Raw genomic sequence first — 22,190 nt, forward strand, 5'->3', positions numbered from 1 at the left:
GAAGAAGTAAAGGGAAGTTCAATACCCACAAGTATACTTAGGAGAGGACTCCCTGGAAAGACCCAACCCGTGGTATGACCCATGCAGTGAATGACGTCCAACTGACCTCACCTGCAAAAGAGGAATGATAACTCATACCCAGCAGTCTCTGATGAATGTAAATTGCAAAGTAAGTGAGTCTTCCAACAATATATTTTGTCTTTTGAAATTTCCTGCTTAATGCCATAGACAAGTCATGGATATGGGAATAGATGCTCTTTACCAATGAAACAGAAAAATCAACTTTTCTCTAAAATAATATTTGTGATAGTATGAAGGATTATATTTCTAAACCAAATGTGATGGAATGAAGAATATATCTGATAGCCATTTTAATTAAGATGAAACAGCAAGCCCTCATATAATTTAGCAGAAAAAGTTTACTGTTTTTTTTTCCCCCCCAAGAATGTAAGCAGAATAGTAATGGACTTGAGTACATCTAAACTGTTTTACCCTTTGTCTGATTTGTTTCCAGAAATGTTTGCACATTTGGGTAATGAATTGGCAATAGATACATGAACACTGAACAAAAGTGTCTGTCAATTTAATAGCAAATTGCAATTGATTACTTTTAAATAATACAATACTACTACCATCATAGAATCATGTACTTGAGTCATGACATTCAACAATAAAGGGAAAATAAATATTTGGAAATGAAATATTTAACCAAAAAACTCCTCTAAGAATTTTGCATTATTCTCTTTTGTGGGTATGTGAAAGAAAGTGAAAGTTGCTCAGTTGTGTCTGACTCTTTGTGACCCCTGGAACTCTCCAGGCCAGAATACTGGCATAGATAGCTGTTTCCTTCTCTAGGGGATCTTCCCAACCCAGGCATCAAACCCAGGTCTCTTGCATTGCAGGCAGATTCTTTACCAGCTGAACCACCAGGGAAGCCCTATGTGGGTATATGTATATATAATAAAAAGACCTTGTATCTTGAGTAATCAAAACAGTTTGAACAGTAATTTGGTGATTTAATTCTAAAAAGTTCCAAGACATATGGACTACATTTCCCAATTCCATTACAATCCTATTGGGTTTTGAAATAATAAGAAAATTCTCTTTTAAAACAAAGACCCAAAACATATGAAAAATGACTTGAGCATTTAGACAAACTCCAGATACAACAGAAGTCGCTCCTCCTAAGTGTATAATTGGCCTAAATCATAGGATTTCTTTATAAGAATACATTTCTTTTTGTCACAGTGGTAAACAGAATCTACTAGACATAATAACACCTTGCAGTTTCTCCCACTACCATATATATATATATATATATATATATTTTGCTTAATTGAATAGTGAGTTGAAGTAAAGAATAATATTCTAAAATCTCTTAAGAAACTGAGAAAGCTGACACCCACTTTCAGTAGATTCAGTCAATTAGGTGTTCATTTACTTGTTTTTTGTTTGTTTTTTAATATATATTAAAGGCAGGGATGAGATAGATAAGAATTATGATGTGCTTTTATCCTCTAACCTTTGTTCCTGGATTTAGTTACTTGAACTCAAAGTATTTTCAGGAAGTAGAATTATACAGAATTGATATTTTAGATTCATGCTACTGAAATTAGAATATTCAAATTTAACCTTTTTTATTCTTAGGGTAATCACTAAGATTCAAATCATACTTGCCATATAATGTTCTCTATAGTTAAGAGTAACAAATCCACCCAAGTGGCAAAAATTTTCCAAACTCACTTAATAGCATGTTGAAAATATTACTATTTTTCATAATTTTGTAGAAAATGTGTTTATTTTACTTTGAAGTTGAAAGATGAGCAATTTTCCTTTATCTCCACAACATTACATAAGAGACAGCTGTCAACTAGACAAATGCTGTCCAAATTGCTATGGTTTGCTTTCTTAAAGTTTAAATCGGCATCTTCTTACGTTCCCTTATAACCTTTGGGATAGTCTCCCTCTTCAATTTCCAAATTAATTTCTTGTCATCTTCAATCCATCACCTTTCTTTATTTCCTCACATCCAACCAGATGTCAGTCAGTGTTCCAGATTTGAGAGTTCATTTCTCCTGCATTCTCTTTATCTCTGTAGTCTAGATTATCATTTTACTTTGATTATATCTTTAGAATGCACACAAAATGTCACAATTTATTCCCATTTTACTCCTTTCCAAGGTGTTCTTCATCACCTGAAATCTCATCTTACATCTCATATAATTCAAATCTAATCATCTGATATCACTTACGATAATCCTAGTAACTGAGAAAAACTGGGGTGAAATATTATTTCATTTATTTTGAAAGACTTAAAAGCATTTTGTTTTAACTAAAATGAATTTAGAATTTGATATTCAATTTTGTTTTTATATTTTTAGAGCTTTATAATATGACATAGAATTCACCATTAGAATTTTTTCTTTGCATATAAATTAGAAAATATAAAGTAGTCCTTATTTCGGAGAAGGCAATGGCACCCCACTCCAGTACTCTTGCCTGGAAAATCCCATGGAGGGAGGAGCCTGGTAGGCTGCAGTCCATGGGGTCGCAAAGAGTTGGACATGACTGAGCGACTTCACTTTCACTTTTCACTTTTATGCATTGGAGAAGGAAATGGCAACCCACTCCAGTGTTCTTGCCTGGAGAAGCCCAGGGATGGGGTTGCACAGAGTCAGACACGACTGAAATGACTTAGCAGCAGCAGCAGTCCTTATTTAAAGGACTTCAAAGGTTTCCCTGGTTGCTCTGCAGTAAAAAATCTGCATGCATAGCAGGAAACATCAGAGACTTGGGTTCCATTCCTAGGTGGGAAAGATCCCCTGTAGAAGGGAATGGCTACCCACACCAGTATTCTTGCCGGAAAATCCCATGGACAGGGGAGCCTGGCAGACTTCAGACCACAGGGTCACAAAAGGTTGGACACGACTGAGCACGTGAGCAAAGGACTTCAAAGTAAGTTTAATCTGAACCAAAAAAGAAAAAAAATACCAGCTTTGGCTGGCTGAGATCAATGTAAAGCTGCTACTATCATCTGAGAGACCCTTTGCTTTTGTGCTACGTATATTACGATATTATAAATCAATCATTAATCAAAGCTACTTGAAAAAGAATACTTAATTAAATAAGTAATTTATGTCATTTTATAGTGCTTAGTAGCTCAGCTGTGTCTGACTTTTTGTGACCACATGGACTGTAGCCCACCAGGCTCCTCTGTTAATGGGGATGCTCCAGGCAAGAATATACTGGAGTGGGTTGCTATGCCCTTCTCCAGGGGATCATCCCAACCCAGGGATCAAACCCAGGTCTGCTGTATTGCAGACAGATTCTTTATCATTTGAGCCACTGCTGCTGCTGCTAAGTCACTCCAGTCGTGTGCGACCCCATAGACGGCAGTCCACCAGGCTCCCCTGTCCCTGGGATTCTCCAGGCAAGAACACTGGAGTGGGTTGCCATTTCCTTCTCCAATGTGTGAAAGTGAAGTCGCTCAGTCCTGTCCGACTGGTAGCCACCCGATAGACTGCAGCCTACCAGGCTCCTCCGTCCGTGGGATTTTCCAGGCAAGAGTACTGGAGTGGGCTGCCATTGCCTTCTCCAATCTGAGCCACTAGAGAAGCCCAAAGACAGATTAACAATGGCGATTTTTATCTGCCAAATATGCTGGGAGTTTATTTTGTTTACCTCTGTGCAAGAACCTCCAATAGATGATGTGTGCTTCAATTATTTAGACAATAAAGTTTTTCTACCTCTAGATTCTTTGGTTCTCTGATTATTTTTTAAATTCTAGCAATGCCAAAGGACCACACATGCACACACACACACCACGTAAAACTAAAAAGCATACGAATTCTTCATTTATAACATGCTACTCCAACTACAGCAAAAGTAAGTTTCTTTCCAGAAAACAAACAAAAATACTTGAATTCCTTCAAACAAATCCAAAATAAAAACAAAAACATTAAAAACAGGAGGATTTATTAAGAAATCAGGAACCAGGAAACTTGGAACACAAAACATTAAAATAGGCTGTACATTATTGTACACATACATACACCATGGGGGTTTTCCCAGGTGACTCAGTAGTGAAGAATTTGCTGCTAACACAGGAGATTCATGTTCAGTCCCTGAGTTGGGAAGATCCCCTGGAGGAAGGCGTAGCAACCCACTCCAATATTCCTGCCTGGAGAATCCCATGGACAGAGGAACATGCCAGGGTACAGTCTATAAGGTCGCAACGAATTGGACACAATTTAGCAACTAAATAACAATGACATAACACCATACACTAATGCCAAAAGATCTCCAGGGCCATATTTTAGTCATCTTTGTGTGTGAAGTCATCCCTGTCTCAAAGTTTTATCACTTCCAAACATACTCTTTTATGGAATGAAGAATATAATTTGGATCATTGATGAAGCTGTGTCAGTCTAAAATGCACCAAACACATCTGATGGAGAAAGATGATTGTTAACAGAAAGAAAAGTGGTACAACTTCTTTCTTACTGGATCCTAATGAAACATGTAAGGCATGCAGTATTTTTTGAAGATTTATTATTAGTCAATTAGAATATGTTGAATAGGAATGAATAAATAACTCAAAGGGATTTATAGTCACAACTCTGAGACTAGCTGTGAGTGAGGTTCAGCAATACAAATCCCTAAGGAAATAGTAGCAGAAGGAATATAAGCTATCAGTATGATGAAATAAAATAGTTGCAATTGCAGATGGCTTATTAGCTAATAATGACTCTTGCTTTAAAAGCTGTCAGAGCTTTGCTATGCAGCATTGAAACAGCTGGGAATGTTCTGTCAAGAAAGCATTGGGAGAAACATTTTACTTGGGTTAAAATGTAAAATTAGGTATTTGCTAAGAACATAAAAGTCATATGTTTACTCATGAGTCAGACAAAACCAAATATTTTTTAGTGTATTCTTAAATTGTGCTTTTCTTTATTCATCAAATCTAAATTAAGTACTTGCAAAGTGACAAACTCTACAAATTCTAGCAGGTAAGTAACACACCAATCCTGCTGTTACAGAAATTGAAATCCAGGAAGCATTGAATTGATCATTTAAATTTTTTTAAAATAATGGCATAGATAAAAGGCCTCACTGGTTAAGGAAAGCTAACTGCTGTAAAAAGAGATCTAAAGAGATACTTCCCTGGTGGTCCAGTGGCTAAATCTCCACACTTCTAATGCAGGGGTCCTGAGTTTAATACCTGGTGGAGAAACTAATATCCCACATGTCATGTAACACCACAGGGGAAAAAAAAAAAAAAAACAACACAAACACTTTTTTAAAAACAAATCCAATTAAATAGAGAGATCTAAAGAGATAGAGGCTCAACTTAATGGAAGCTTAGATCTCATTAATATTTCAATTTTGGGTGAGTGATGTGGGTTGAGGGACTTTTTTTACACTTGTTGCCACTCATGTACCGTGACCCCTGTTATTCTTCTATTCCACCTTCCCGTAAGTCCTCATCGTCATCAACAACTAGTAATAAGGAGAGATACTCATTGTAGTTTTGATTTGCATTTCTCTAATAATTAGTGATTTTGAGCATCATTTCATGTCCCTCTTGCCTATCTGTATACCTTCTTTGGAGAAATGTCTATTTAGACTTTCTACCCATTTATTTTGATGGCCATCATCAACAATCCTATTGACAATACATGCTAGAGAGGGTGTGGAGAAAAGGGAATGCTCCTACACTGTTGGAACATAAATTAGTAGAGTCACTATGGAGAACACTACGGAATTTCCTTAAAAAACTAAAAATAAAGCTAACATATGATCCAACAATCTCACTCCTGGGCATATATCTGGCTAAAACCATAATTAAAAAAGATACATGTATCCCAATGTTCATTTTAGCACTACTTACAATAGCCAGGACATGGTAGCAACCTAAATGTTCATCAACAGAGGAATGTATAACGAAGATGTGGTTATATATAAGCAATGGAATATTACTCAGCTGCAAAAAAAGAACAAAATAATGCCACTTAGAGTGACAGGGATGAGCTTAGAGACTGTCATACTGAGTGAAGTTAGACACAGACAGGCAAATATCACATGATATCACTTATACATGGAATCTTAAAAAATGGTGCAAATAAACATATTTGCCAAAGAGATATAGTCACAGATTTAGAAAACAAACTTATGGCTACCAAAGGGGAAGGGGTAGAACAGAAATAAGTTGGGAGATGGAGATTGACATATACAGACAGCTATACATAAAATAGTAATTAATAAGACTTTACTGCATAGAACAAGGAACACTACTCAGTTCTTTGTAATGGTCTACATGAAGATAGAATCTAAAAAAGAGTGGATATATGTTTATATATAACAGATTCACTTTGCTGTACAGAAGACACTAATATAAGATTGTAAATCAACTATACTCCAATGTTGTTCAGCTGCTAAATCATGTCCGACTCTTTGAGACTCCATGGACTGCAACACACCAAGCTTCCCTGTCCTTCACCATCTTCCAAAGTTTACTCAAACTCATGTCCATTGTGTCAGTGATGCCATCCAACTTCTTCCTCTGTTGCCCTCTTCTCCTCTTGCCCTCAATCTTTCCCAGCATCAGGGTCTTTTCCAATGAGTTAGTTCTTCTCATTGGGGGGCCAAAGTATTGGAGCTTCAGCTTCAGCATCATCCCTTCCAGTGAATATTCAGGGTTGATATCCTTTAAGATTGACTAGTTTCATCTCCTTGCTGTCCAAGGGACTCTCAAAATCTTCTCAAGCAAGGGGATTCAAAAGCATCAGTTCTTCAGTGCTCAGCCTTCTTTAGGGTCCAACTTTCACATACATACATGATTACTAGAGAAGCCATAGCTTCCATTAAAAGTTAATTTTTTAAAAAAGACGAGGACAGACCACACTGAAAACACATTCATGCCCTGAAGCCTTGGTCCCAAAGAGGCACACACCACTTCTACTTTCATTCAGCTGGGTGATGGCTGGTATCATGGCTCTTACAGATAGTAACAACGGTGTGAATAATGGGGGAGGGGGTAGTGCACGTAGAGGTAGAAAATGCAATAATTGATTTGGCAGCTACCTTCCAGATACAACTTTATAAGTATGAATGAAGAGACCAGATTTTTATAACAGTCAGATTGCACTAAGAACAAAACAGAAAGCATCATTTATAAGCAGACATATCATATCCAGGCCTTTAGTTAATTATAAGGTTTTAATAATGTATATGTTAGCTTAAAACTTTCAAAATATTTGATATACAAAAGTTTTGTTAAGTGTTTTACATAGCATTTTTTTTAACCAGATTTTGACACATGCATACTACTATACATAAATAGGTAACTAATAAGTACTTATTGGATAGCACAGGGAACTCTTCTATATACTCTGTAATGACCTACATGGGAAAAGAATCCAAAAAAGAGTGGATATATGTATATATATAAGCTTCTCTGGTGGCTCAGATGATAAAGAATCTGCCTGCAATGCAGGAAGACATGGGTTCAATTCCTTGGTTGGGAAGATCCCCTGGAGAGGGGAAGGACTAACCACTCCAGTATTCTTGCATTGAGAATTCCATGGACTGAGGAGCCCGGTGAACTGCATTCCATGAGGTTGCAGTGAGTCGGACATGAATGAGCAACTAATACTTCATTTCACTTCTTATGTACATATGACTGATTTATTTTGCTATACAGCAAAACTAACAACATTGTAAATCAATTATACTGCAATAAAAATAAATAGACATCATAAAGAATATTTCCTTTGGTAAATATCTCATTTGGAAATTGGGGTAATCTTTGCCTTCTTCAGAGATAATTTCAGCATTAGGATAACTGACTATTCAAGAAATGAATTTTGAAGTGACATAGAATTATTGTATTAACATGAGCAGAAGTCAAGCAATAATAAAAATTTACAATCCCAAATTCAATCTTTGTTGTAATGGTAGAATTCTGTAGTTTGTTGATGACAAGAATATCTTTAAAATCACAAGTACCTAGTATTAGATGTCTCTAGGTTATCATTGTCATACTATACTGTACAAATTAACTTCTTTATAAAAGAGAAATAGACTCACAGACACAGAAAACAAACATGATTACTGAAAGGGATAGCAAGGCTGGGGGGAGTGGTAGATAAATGATGAGTTTGTAACTAACACATACACACTATGATATATAAAAGAAGTAAACCTACCATATAGCACAAGGAACTGTATTCAATATCTTATAATAAATCATAATGGAAAGCATTTGAAAAGAATATATAAGTATATGTCTGCACATATACACATATGTATATATACAAATATGTGTGTGCATAACTGAGTCACGGCTGTATATCTGAAACTAACACAGCCTTGTAAATTAACTATACAATAAAAATGGTTAAAAAATCAAAAGTACTTGGTATTAGATGTCCCTAGATTATAAGTGTCATATTACATTGTAATCCAATGATAAAAAGAAAACCCACAAATCTGTGAGATAAAGTGTGTAAGATGGTTGAGAAGACCAAATTACAGAGGGTAAATAACACATCTAGAATTGTTTCATAGTTTACTTTCTCAACTTCCTGAAATCTATAATAAATGTACCTCTCTGACATCCCACATTTTCTTTTAAATTTACATACATTTTAAAATTGCATTCATCTTTATAAATATAGATAGCCAAATTATCATAGAAGAACATGAAATCCACATGAAATGAAGGTATGTATAAGTAGTAAAATAAATTAAATCTCTGGTTTTGGTAGACGCTGCTATCATTTCTTTTCATATGCACTAGTACAACACTTTTTTTTTTTTCCCCCAAAGACTAAATGCCCCTAGATTGACTGAAATTAAAAATTGAAAAGGCAAAAGTCATAATGGGTCGGCTATTGTTCTCCACTCCCTCTACAGCTGCCCCTCACTGCAGCTTGTAATGATCAAACAACCTTATCCTGAACAATGAGACCTGAGTAGAAGTCAGCTGGGAGTTTTCTAAAACAGGCACATTCTTGGTAACAACACAGGTACAACTACAAAAAGCCAAGAGTAGTTGTTGTTCAGTTGCTAAGTCATATTTGACTCTTTGCAACCCCATGGACTGCAGCACCCCAGATCTCTCTATCCTCCACTGTCTCCTGGAGTTTGCTCAAACATATGTCCATGCCCTCTTCTTTTGCCTTCAATCATTCCCAGCATTGGGGTCTTTTTCAGGAAGTGGGTTCTTCACATCAGGTGGCCAAAATATTGGAGCCTCAGCATCAGTCTTCCCAATGAATATTCAGGACTGATTTCCTTTAGAATTGACTGGTTTGATCTCCTTGCAATCCAAGAAACTCTCAAGAGTCTTCTTCTGCACCACAATTCAAAAACATCAATCCTTCAAAGTTCAGCCAAGAGTACTTCACTTTCCCCATCTTTTGGCTCTGAATATTATTAGTTTGCTAGGGCTGTCATAACAAAGTACCACAGATTGTGGCTTGAGCAATAGAAATTGTCTCACAGTTCTGACTGCTCAGAAGTCAAACATTAAGTAATCACAGAGTGTGTTTTCTCTGAAGTTCATGAGGGAAGGATTTGTTTCAGACCTCTCTCCTTGACTTGTAGAAATTTGCATTCTTCTCCCTGTGTCTCTTCATCTAATCTTCCTTCCATGCATGTTTGTATGTCCACATTGCCCCTTAGTATAACAACACTTTGGATTAGTCCCTTATCAGTAAAGATCTTGTCTCCAAAATGTCACATTTAGAAATGATTGTGGTTAGGACTCTAACATACATATTTTTCTGGGACACAGTTTAACCCCTGACAGAATTCAAACATAATGTGAAAGTAAGGTAACCATCTTGCCACCAGATGAAAATGAAATCCTACTACACCATAAGATATGACTGGTGGACAGAAACAACAAGTGTCACTGATGGTGCTAGAAAGCATCAGACTCCCATCTTCTTACTTCAGAATTAACAATTTCTCTAAACTGTATTTCCAAAGTGAGAAAACTAATTGATGTTTTCTTAATAATTAAAAAAATCAGTATTTCAGAAGTTGTTGAAAGATTTGAAATAACATAATTTAGTGTTTTAAGGTACATTTTATTGTCGTTGTTGTTTAGACACTAAGTCGTGTCCGACTCTTTGCGACCCCACGGACTGTAACCCACCAGGCTCCTCTGTGCATGGGATTTCCCAAGCAAGGATACTGGAGCGGGTTGCCATTTCCTTCTCCAGGGGATCCTCCTGACCCGCATTCGAACTCGTGTCTCCTGCATTGATAAAGAGACTTCTTTACCACTGAGCCACCATGGAAGCTCAAGGCATAATCTACCTTATGTTTATTATATATAAGTATGCTAATCATCACCTCATGGGAAATAAATGCGGAGACAGTGGAAACAGTGTCAGACTTTATTTTTTGGGGCTCCAAAATCACAGCAGATGGTTACTGCAGCCATGAAATTAAAAGATGCTTACTCCTCGGAAGGAAAGTTATGACCAACCTAGATAGCATATTAAGAAGCAGAGACATTACTTTGCCAACAAAGGTCTGTCTAGTCAAGGCTATTGTTTTTCCAGTGGTCATGTATGGAGGTGAGCATTGGACTGTGAAGAAAGCTGAGTGCTGAAAATTTGATGCTTTTGAACTGTGGTGTTGGAGAAGACTCTTGAGAGTCCCTTGGACTTCAAGGAGATCCAACCAGTCCATCCTAAAGCAGATCAGTCCTGGGTGTTCATTGGAAAGACTGATGCTGATGCTGAAACTCCAGTACTTTGGCCACCTCATGTGAAGAGCTGACTCATTGGAGAGAAGACCCTGATGCTGGGAGGGATTGGGGGCAGGAGAAGAAGGGGATGACAGAGGATGAGATGGCTGGATGGCATCACCGACTTGATGGGTATGAGTTTGAGTAAACTCTGGGAGTTGGTGATGGACAGGGAGGACTGGCGTGCTGTGATTCATGGGGTCGCAAAGAGTCGGACATGACTGAGCGACTGAACTGAACTGAATCGGAAAATAAATAAATCTTGTTATGACAGTTAATTTATATTTATTTAGTTCCAAAAATGTTTCATAAAAGAAACCATTATTTGAAGGCATTTGTAAATTTTATTTAGTGTTGAAGAATCTGAACAAAGCATATCAAAACAGCCATAGTTACCCTACTTTTTTTATTTATAAATGAAACAAAAATATTTTGCTTTTATATGATTGACTGTAAATATGACTCCCAGTGATTTGTAAAGAATTTAATTTATGGCACATTAGATTACAGTATGTCTCTAAATGCTTTCATTTCTATTTATATTTTTCAGTGCTCTACCCTTTAATGATCTTTATTTTTCTCTGCATAAGTGATTAGCTTGATCCACATAACTTTGTTAGACAAAACCATTTTACTCTCCAATGACATTGGGGTATAAGATTTTAATTTCCACAACCCGCCTAAACTTTGACATTGTTACTTATAACATTCGTGAAGCTTGTATTATAATAATAAATCCCCACAATATACACACAATAATATGTTCCATCAATTCTTAGAACACTTGCTGTCTGTTGTTTGGATTTCCAGCTGCGTGTAGGCAACTGATCACATTTTTTTCCTATTCATATAAACAGACTATTACAATTATGTAAATACTTTAACTTTTAAGTGATTATTATATTCCATTAGATCTATTTACTAGACTCACATAATTTTAAATATATCAAAGTTTGAAAGAAGAAGTATTAGATTAGGGAAATATTCTAAGACCAAATAACAATATATAAGCTTAGTTTCATACAAGAAATACAAATCAACTTTCAACAAGAAAAACCTGAAGCAGTGTAGCAATGGAAGTTTACATATACAGTTGGAATCACAGTCTGATAGATCAAATAGAAACTGATGGAAACTAAGGTAAATATTTAAGGACTCATGATATTAATATAATTTACATGAATGTATCAATTGCCTGATTTTCTTGGGTTAAATGATATCTAAACAAAGCAATAAGTTGCTTTATCTTTTTGTTTTGTTTTGTTTTTTACTTTGTGAAGAAGTAGAAAATTCCTCCTCACTCTCATACTTTGCTTTGTTTGAGAAGGGGGAACTGCTTTTTTACACATCTCATTCACTTGCCAAAACTTGGGATTGATATGAAAATAATAAGATGTTTGTTTGTGAGAGAAGAGAACAGTCAATCCAATGAATGGAATCAAGGTGAAAGTGCTTTAGAGAAAGGAAAAAGTTTTATTAACTTTCTATTTGCTATTACTAATGTGTACTCAAATTCTTGATGCAGAAATAATGCTTTAGGATATATCCTTTTTAATTCAAATGATTAATCAATGTTATATATATTTGGTTGCATTCAAATAATTTGAAATCATCATATGTTTACAGTAAGAAAAATTAAAATAAGAAATTCCCTCACAATAGTTATATAATTTTGCTACTCTATGGTTGGAAAGAATATTGGACATCATGCAAAGCACTTTTTCCGTCAACTTGAGAATCTATTATGGGACCATGCATGTCCTTTCTTTCTTTCTTTCTCTCTCCTTTCCATTGTGCCTTGCAGCATGAAGGATCTTAGTTCCCTGACCAGGGACTGAACCCACACCTTCTGCATTGAAAGTGAGGAATCTTAACCTCTGGATGGCCAGAGAAGTCCCAAAGTCCTTTTCAATACTTCATCCAGGAAGGATTTCATTGTGATGGTAAGATGACAAAATTCATTTCTGAATAATTCTGCTGGCAATATAGATTTGCTTAAGAAAATCTGTTCTTCCTCAAATATTACTAGATTTACTTTACTGTATCTTCTAATATTCTGTAAATAAATTCAATCAATCTCAAAAATACAGTATATTGTTTTCACTAACCTAATGCCTTAATTCCTCATTTGACTTTATGTGTCTGGAGGGCAGAACCATTGTTTATTTACCATTAACTACTTCTATGGCCAAACTGATGATAGATTTTCAATTATTTGCAGAATTACAAGGAAAACTAGCTATTTACATAATAACCTAAAATGATTATCAGAACCATATAACTACATATTTTTACAGCATATGGGAGCTATTCATTGTCATCAACTGTGTTTTCCAAAATTGTTTTGAAGTTAGATTGAGCCTCCTTCTCCTTTTAAGTTGATGCCATTAATCTTATTTGTATCAATTTGACTTTCCTGTTGCTAAACTATTTTAAATACTTATAAGTCCTTAATATTACATTTCATTCAACTAAAATTAAATTATCTTTGGGAGACATAGAGCCATATTCCATGGTGATTGCTATGGTAGTGGATATAGTACAATACATAGTTGGTAGAGCTGAGTATTTGAAATACAGATATTTCAAATTGAAATGTGTTGTATGCATAAAACAAATACTGATTGTGAAGACTTAGAACATACACATACATGCGTAATATCTTAGTAATAATTTTAACATTGTTTTTGTGTGTGTGCGTGCTCAGCCATGTCTGACTCTTTGTGACCCAATAACTATAGCCCACCAGGCTCCTCAGTTCGTGGAATCTTCCTGGCAAAGAATAGTGTACCAGGTTGCCACTTCCTACCCCAGGGGATCTCCCTGATTCAGGTATTGAACCCATGTCTCTTTCGTCTCCTGCATTAGCAGTGGATTCTCTACCACTGTGTCACCTAGGAAGTCCTTTTACATTGTTTATATTGATTAAAAATATTGTTCAAATAAAAACTTCTTGGCTATAAAAAAGAATGCATTTGAGTCAGTTCTAATGAGGTGGATGAAGCTGGAGCCTATTATACAAAGTGACGTAAGTCAGAAAGAGAAACGCCAATAGAGTATATTAATGAATATATATGGAATTTAGAAAGACAGTAACAACGATCCTATATGCAAGACAGCAAAGAGAGACACACATGTAAAGAACAGACTTTTGGACTATGTGGGAGAAGGCAAGGTTAGGACAATATGAGAAAATAGCACTGAAACACGTATATTACCATATGTAAATTAGATGACCAGTGCAAACGCGATACATAAAGTAGGGCACTCAAAGCTGGTGTTCCGTGACAACCTGAAGGGATGGGGTGTGGAGGGAGGTGGAAGAGGGGTTCAGGATGGTGGGACACATGTACACCTATGGCTGATTCATGTCAATGTATGGCAAAAGCTGCAAAAATACTATAAAGTAATTAGCCTCAGTTAAAATAAATAAATACATTTTAAAAAGAAAAAAATTCTTGTCAATATTACACAAGTATGTTATTGAAATTGTTTTTTCACTTTTTTAATGTGTCATTTAGAAAAGATGGGCTTCCCACGTGGCACTAGTGGCAAAGAATCCACCTGTCAATGCAGGGCACTCAAGAGGCACAGATTAGGTCCTGGGGGGAAGGTCCCCTGGAGTAGAAAATGCACCCTGCCCCAGTATTCTTGCTGGGATAATCCCATGGACAGAAGAGCCTGGCAAGCTATGGGGTTGGGTCATGATCTTCATCAATAATTTTTATTGAGTTATTATAAATAACTTTGTTAAGAAATATTAGTGAAGTTTCATCATATGTTAATTCAAAGGATCTCTTTCCTCTGAAAATCTAAGATTGCTTACCAATAGTGCTAGTACAATTAATCATTTTTGTTGAAGACAATTTCCTCACAGATGCTGTGTAGTCTGTTAGTAATGAAATAGATTGCGTTTTTGCAAGCCTCTTTTTCCTTCTGTTGCATTCAGCATTTTCATCAACCATTTGTTTCTCTGAGTGATATTCATAAGTACATTATGTGATAACATTGTTTTTTTAACACAAAATACATTGTTCCTAACATATGGCTTCATTTCATCATGTGATTATAATAAGTATGATTTATTAGGATATGATCAGTAGGAAATAAAATATTACCACTCTGGGAGAAAATGCATATCTTTTCTGTTTTAATAGTTGCAGTTTCAAGAACTATGTTAAAGGTCAATGTTAAATCTGTTATTAATGTAAGGGCAATGTGAAAACAGAACTGCACTGATTTTCCAATACTCTGTCAGGGTTCTATTAAATGGGATTTCAAATGACCTCATTGTATCAACCATTTCCAAAAAATAGGCAGAGATTCTTTAATGCATTTAATATTTAGTTTCCAAGTATCATTTTAAAAGAAACATATCCTCATTTCTGAGCTTTCTGGCTCCCAAGTTAAGCAAGAGTAATAAAATATTGCTGCCAAACTGAATTCTCTCAAAATTTCAACAACAGAACAAACATTTTCTTTAAGGGAATCATGATCTTCAAGAATAAGAAAAGCCCTAAGACTTGACTCAAGCATGTAATTATTGCCTGGGGAAGAAATACACTTTTGGCTAATTCATCAGGTTCTTTCTAACTCAACATAAACTATTAGATAAATACCTTCAGCAAAAGTTTAAACAAAATACATTGTGAACATTACCAAAGCTATCTTTATTCTAGTAAAAAAAAAAAATTAGAATACTTGTCAATATACCCCCTTTTAACAATGGGAACTTAGTAAACTCAGGTCAAAAAAACTCTTGTGATGACATTTTAGAACATACAATCAGCATACAATGTTAGCAAAGTTGAGGCATATAAGATATTTGAAGGAAAGGTTGTTTATACTTAGTGCTAGTTGGAGTATCCTGTTTAAATAGGATTTATTTTTTCTCTTTGTTCTTATTATTTCCAACGTAAATTTGTATTTTATTGATTATTGTGTTTGTTGTTTGTTTCTCATTCCCACTGCTTTTTTATTTTTTTTTTTAATTTCCAAAAACTAATTTTCAATAAGTCAAGGCTACCCTATCACTTGCTTTACTTATTGGTGTCCACCACATCCACACCCACACATTTTAATTCTTAGAAGGTTTTTCTTTTCCTAGAAAGCACTATATAATTTCACATAACCTGACTTAAGCAAATATTGCTACAGAATTCTAAAATATAGTAGCTGGTGGAAAACTGAGGTTTAAAAATTTTGCCAGAAACCACTTAGTAAAAAGTGTGGTTATATATCCCCCCCATACACATACACACACAAACACAAATCCACTGAGCACACTTTCAATCACTTTTCTACCAAGTGTGAGATGTACAGATTTGGGGGTAAACAAGGTAAAGAAAATATGGAGAAGCTTATATGAATGGATGAATTTTCAAAATTGAAAAGCATAGCAGTAATGGAAGAAGTATTATGCAAATATCAATAGAGAAGTTCAACCCTATGTCACTCCCTAATAATAGTGTCAACTTCAATATGAGAATCAACTCCTTTAAAAAGAAAAGAGAAGGGAAAACCTAAGATGACTAAAGCTCATCAATGAGTTCAGTAAAGTTGCAAGATACAAAATTAATATAGAAAAACATTGCTTTCTATACATTAACAATGAACTATTGGAAGAAAAATGAACATGGATAGCAAATGTTGGCAAGAGCTTGATGTTGCTTTGTTTGGTTTAGAGAGCAAACATAACAAAACATCTCTAAACTTTTCCCTCTACATTTGATGTTCAACTTTCCACCACACCATTATTTTACAAATGCTCTTCAACATGCTATTAGTTGCATTTCATACTATTTTATAAATGCAAATAAGCAAGAGGTGAAAAATCCACCACGCTGTAAGTTCTATTTCTAACTACAAACAGAAAGCAGAAGTGACTTTTTCCCAAATCTAAAAGGTAAACTTTTGTGAAAACCAGAGACTGTCCCAGGGAAAAGAAGTAACCTGCTTGAAAGAGTATTCTTGGCACCTGAGAACTTGATATCACTTTTTGATTCTTCCCTTAATAAGGACAACTTAGTGCTATTGGAATATTATCCTCTAATTTTTAATTATCCTATGGGCTTTGGACATGCATTTGAAACTTTTGTTGTTGTTTAGTCACTAAGTCACGTCCAACTCATTTGCAACCCTGCCAGGCTCCTCTGTGGGATTTCCCAGGCAAGAAGGCTGGAGTAGATTGCCATTTCCTTCTCCAGGGGATCTTCCTGACTCAGGGATCAGACCCATATCTCTTGCATTGGCAAGTGCATTTGTTACCAATGAGACACCCGGGAAGCCCCATAAGCACTACTAGATGTATTAAGTTAAAGATGGCTTCTCTAAACTTTGGTTTATCTTTCCTCAGTTTCAACTCCTCCAGGAATTTTAGATATTTTTGGAGACAGTGGCTTTTTCTAATATGAAAGATATTTTAAACATTTGTCTAGCCATTGCATTATTTTAAGTTTCCTGTAGCTACTATTTCTAACCAAATTTTCTCTAATTCAAATCAATTACCAAGAAAGAAATAAGAAAGGTACATCCAGTATATTTCTATTATCTGATCCTTTTTCTCTGGAAACAAGAAAATGCTACTATATTGTAAATTGGGATTCAAAATCAAAACCAATAGATAGATAGATAAATACAGATAGATAAATAGGTAGGAAAATACATGTGAAACACATATTTTCTATTTCATTCTTAAGGGATTCTCTCAGGAAATAAGTTATTATTATATTGATGGTGAACAACAACCACCTCAATTTATAACTAGCATATTTCATTAATGGTTGGAATAAAATGAGTCAATAAGAAAAATAGAACTCCTTTTAGTTAAATGAGTTGCGTATCTCATAGTCAACACTCAGCCAATATTTGCTAAATTGAATTAACAGGTGGAAATATGTCATGTGAAATCTTGAAAGAGGTCTTCCTTTCCTTTGTGAAATCAGTCTTATTTCCACTACAACATCACAATCTCTTCTTCTAAAAGAGAACAACGGGATTGTTTTTTTCTATTAGGAACACACACAATTTTTTTTTTTAATTACAATCTATAATAGTTTGTCACAATGCTACTATAGACTGAATGTGTGTGTACTCCCAAAATTCACAAGGTAAAACCTAAATCCTAACATGGTAGTATTTGAAACTGGGGGACTTGGAGAAGTCATAAAATCATGAGGGCAGAGCACTCGTACATAGTATTAGTACCCTTAGAAAGCAGGTTCTAAAGAGCCCCCTCAACGCTCTTCCTCCAGAAATGTGAGAAATAAACTACTGTTGTTTGTAAAGTCACCCAGTTTATGGTAGTTTCTTATAGCAGCTGAAATTGACTAAGACGTACAACATGGGCACAGTACTTTTGCATGAACACCAGGATCTTATTGCTAATAGAGATCAAACTCTCAAACCAAATCAAAGTTAATTGTGTTTGGCTTGTTCACTGGAGTTGAACTATTGCAGATTTTAACCACAGAAATATTTCAGCTTTGGCTTTTTCTTGCTTTAGTTTCCTTTTTCTGCAATATGTGGTTTTTAAAGTAAATGCACTTTCAATAACAAACATGTATTATGTTTATAAAAAATATTTTTAAAATTACACTAAATGGTTGATAATATTTAAAGTTAAACATTAAGAAGAGAGGCAGCAGTAGAGTAGAAATATAATTATTTCAGGCCCTCTGAGAAATAATTAAGGAAGGATAAATAAATGAGATGCTAAACCTGTGACTAATTATTTCCTAATGTACCTCCATTAATTTAACATGATGAAATGATTAAATTTAGGAAATATTGCATTGAAAAATCTGTTACTAAACTTGAAACCAAATTGATCCTGTATTTTTCCAATGTTTTTCCTTGAAATTGAGGTTTGCGGTTTGCATTGTACTTATTTATATTTACTTGATCAAATTACTTTTTACTAACATGCTTCTCTACTCTAAACTTCCAAGTGATCCAACCATCCATTCTTCATTTATTCATTTGGTTTATTGTTCAGGCAACAAGTATTGAGAGCTTAATGTGTACCATACTGTGTACTATTATACATCAGGTACTTGAGATAAGGCTTCTAATCCTAGTACTTCCTCCTGAACTCGGTTCTCTTCATTTTTCTAAAAAAAACTTGATTGATGGCTATTTTAATCAATATCTAAATCTTTCATGACTGACATTTGTAAATGGCAAACCCTAGGTTTGTATGGGTCTGTCTTACACAGCATCCTTAAGTTGTTATAGAAATGCTTCACTATAGCTCTAAGAAACCATACAATAAGTTATCCATCTTTTCCTGTTTACTGAGGCCTGTTTCATTTGTTTGTTTTCTATTACGTTAGATGCTGCTCTCAATTTTGTCAACGTTGAAGTTTGCCCTTTAGGGTACACTTCCATTTTCTTCAGAGACCTCTTCACCAATTTGTTGGGCTTTTAAGAAGGACTGATGAAGTTATTGGCAAAATTCAAAAGAAGGACAAGATATGCATTTTATGGGAAACTACATGGAAACTTAATAAAACAATTATACAGATTAGGTGACAACATGGAATGCTCTCTCCTGATAGAAGTATACTTCAACCTTGCCCCAGTTTCCAAGATTCACTCATGCAAAACCCTTGATGAAACTACCTCCTATATGAATTAGAGTAGAGTTAGAAACAGTTCTTCTATTCTGATTTTCTCACCTCCTACCCTATTATGCAAATATTCTAGTTACTCTGATTATGCACTAACCTGCTGGTTAAGTATAAGACGTGTTTAGATCTGTTCTGTATGCATCGTGATTAATTTTTATTCCAGATCTTTAGCCAATGCCTCTTGGGATTCAAAAATCTCCAAAATTTCCTCTTAAGTGTTTAACCTATTGCACCGTGGATACTTCACAAGTTGCTAAGTCAAAAATTATAATCTTTTCCCTAAGACAAGTTTCTTCTCATTTCTATAGAAAATGAATTTCTCACTCACACAACTCAAAACTTATATTAACTTTTACTCTTCAAACCCCTTCTTCCTGCCAATGGACATTATAGAAAAATGGTAAAGCTCATTTTAATTCAGTTGATCATTTCTTTTTATCTCACTACCAGGATCTTATTTCTTTGACCTTGAAAATTTTTTAATTGTGGTTCAATGCATATGCTCTATAACTAGACTCCTTTGTTTTGAGCCTATGATAGTTTCTTCTGTGATCTTGATCTGATGTTTTAACCTCTCTGCATTTGCACTAATGCTTCTAAAATGCCCATGGTAACAAAACCAATATCATGTTTTTCGGGAGGATTAAATATGTTAATATATAAATAAATAATTTAAGCCAATGAATGAAGTAAAGCTTTAAAAAAGTTAGTTATAGTGACATCTTAACAGATTTATTGAACTTTAGCTTTTTTTTTATTTTTCACTTTGAACGTAACATGCACCTTTCCAAATAAAATTCCTAAAGCATTTCTCTAATTATATAGTTTTTCTTTAAATTTTTTCAAAATTCTCACACTTGCTACTGATGGGACTACAAAATCCTTCATCTGAGTTTCCAAGGATTAGCTATAGTCATCCTTCCAACTCTCCTGGGGTCAAGTACATATGGCAGATTCAAGTACTCATTTCATTAAATTAATATGCCATTGTAAGTTTCTCTACTTTCTTAATCATATGTATCATAAAGAAATTAATTCATGCATATGTGCATACACACTTTTAGATTTTGGTGATAAAAAGTGCATTCCTGAATGTAAATTTAAAGTATTTTAAATGAAAATTGCAAATGAGTAGAGAATGCAAGAGGCCAATAATAACAATATAAAATCTGTATGAAAGTGAAAGGTGCTCAGTCATGTCCGACTCTTGCAGCCCCATGGACTCTACAGTCATGGAATTCTCCAGGCCATAATATTGAAGTGGATATTCCCTTCTCCAGGGGATCTTCCCAACCCAGGGATAGAACTGAGGTCTCCCGCATTGCAGGTGGATTCTTTATCCAGTGAGTTATCAGGGAAGCCACTGATATTCAAATCAAATTCTTAAAACATTTCTGTAATTATATAATATCCAAGTCACTGATATCAGGAAAAACCTGTATAGCTGTTTGTAATTCTCATTGTAACTGATTACGTCGAAGATAATTATTTACAAGTGAAAGTATGCTTGTTTGATTTTTGTACCACCATGAATGGTATCCAAAAACTGTGATGGTTTTGGTGATATAAACAAACATATGCAAATGAAACCTCTGTAAATCATAAGCGATTTATCTATAAATGATTAAAGATTATTAATTTTATAGTTTAAGAAAAAGTTTCTAACAATTCTATAAAAGGTTGCATCATCAAAGTTAACCAGAAATTATCAATATTTAAAAAATTTTAATAATATGTGCATGTTGAAAACTTTATCGATAAAGTGTAGCTCCACATTTTTATGCATTTCAAAGTAAGACAATATGATAGATATACAGCAGCCATGAAATTAAAAGATGCTTGCTCCTGGGAAGGAAAGTTATGACCATCCTAGACAGCATATTAAAAAGCTGAGACATTACTTTGCCAACAAAGGTCCATCAAGTTAAATCTACGGTTTTTCCAGTACTCAGGTATGGATGAGAGAGTTGGAATATAAAGAAAGCTGAGCACTGAAGAATTGATGCTTTTGAACTGTGGTGTTGGAGAAGACTCTTGAGAGTCCCTTGGACAGCAAGGAGATCCAGCTAGTCAATGCTAAAGGAAATCAGTCCTGAATATTCATTGGAAGGACTAATGCTAAAGCTGAAACTCCAATACTTTGGCACCTGATATGAAGAACTGACTCATTAGAAAAGACCCTGATGCTGGGTAAGTTTGAAGGCAGAAGGAGAAGGGGACAACAGAGGATGAGATGGTTGGATGGTATCACCGACTCAATAGACATGAGTTTGAGCAAACGCCAGGAGTTGGTGATGGACAGGGAGGCCTGGTGTGCTGCAGTCCATGGGGTCACAAAGAGTTGGACACGACTGAGAAACTGAACTGAACTGAACTGAAAGAGGGACAAATACATGAACAATAATATGGTAAAGCCAGTACTTACATGCTAAGTCACTTCAGTCATGTCTGCCTTTCTGTGACTCTATGGACCAAAACCTGCCAAGCTCTTCTGTCCATGGGATTCTCCTGACAAGAATACTGGAATGTGTCACCATGTGGATTCCCTCCAGAAAATCTTCCCAATGCAGGGATCAAGCCCGCGTCTGTTATGCCTCCTGAACTGACAGGTGAGTTTATTACCAAAGTGCCATCTACAGTAAAATATTCATTGTAGAATGTAGGCTGCATATGATTACCTGTGAGGTTGCTCTAAAAGTTTTCCAGTTTTTCTATGTTTGACCACTTTCACAATAAAACATTAGAAAAAGCAGTACTTCTGTAATCTATAGAGAATATTAATGATTGTAATTCAG

This window comes from Dama dama, chromosome 31, assembly GCF_033118175.1.
Source record: "Dama dama isolate Ldn47 chromosome 31, ASM3311817v1, whole genome shotgun sequence".
NCBI lineage: Eukaryota > Metazoa > Chordata > Mammalia > Artiodactyla > Cervidae > Dama > Dama dama.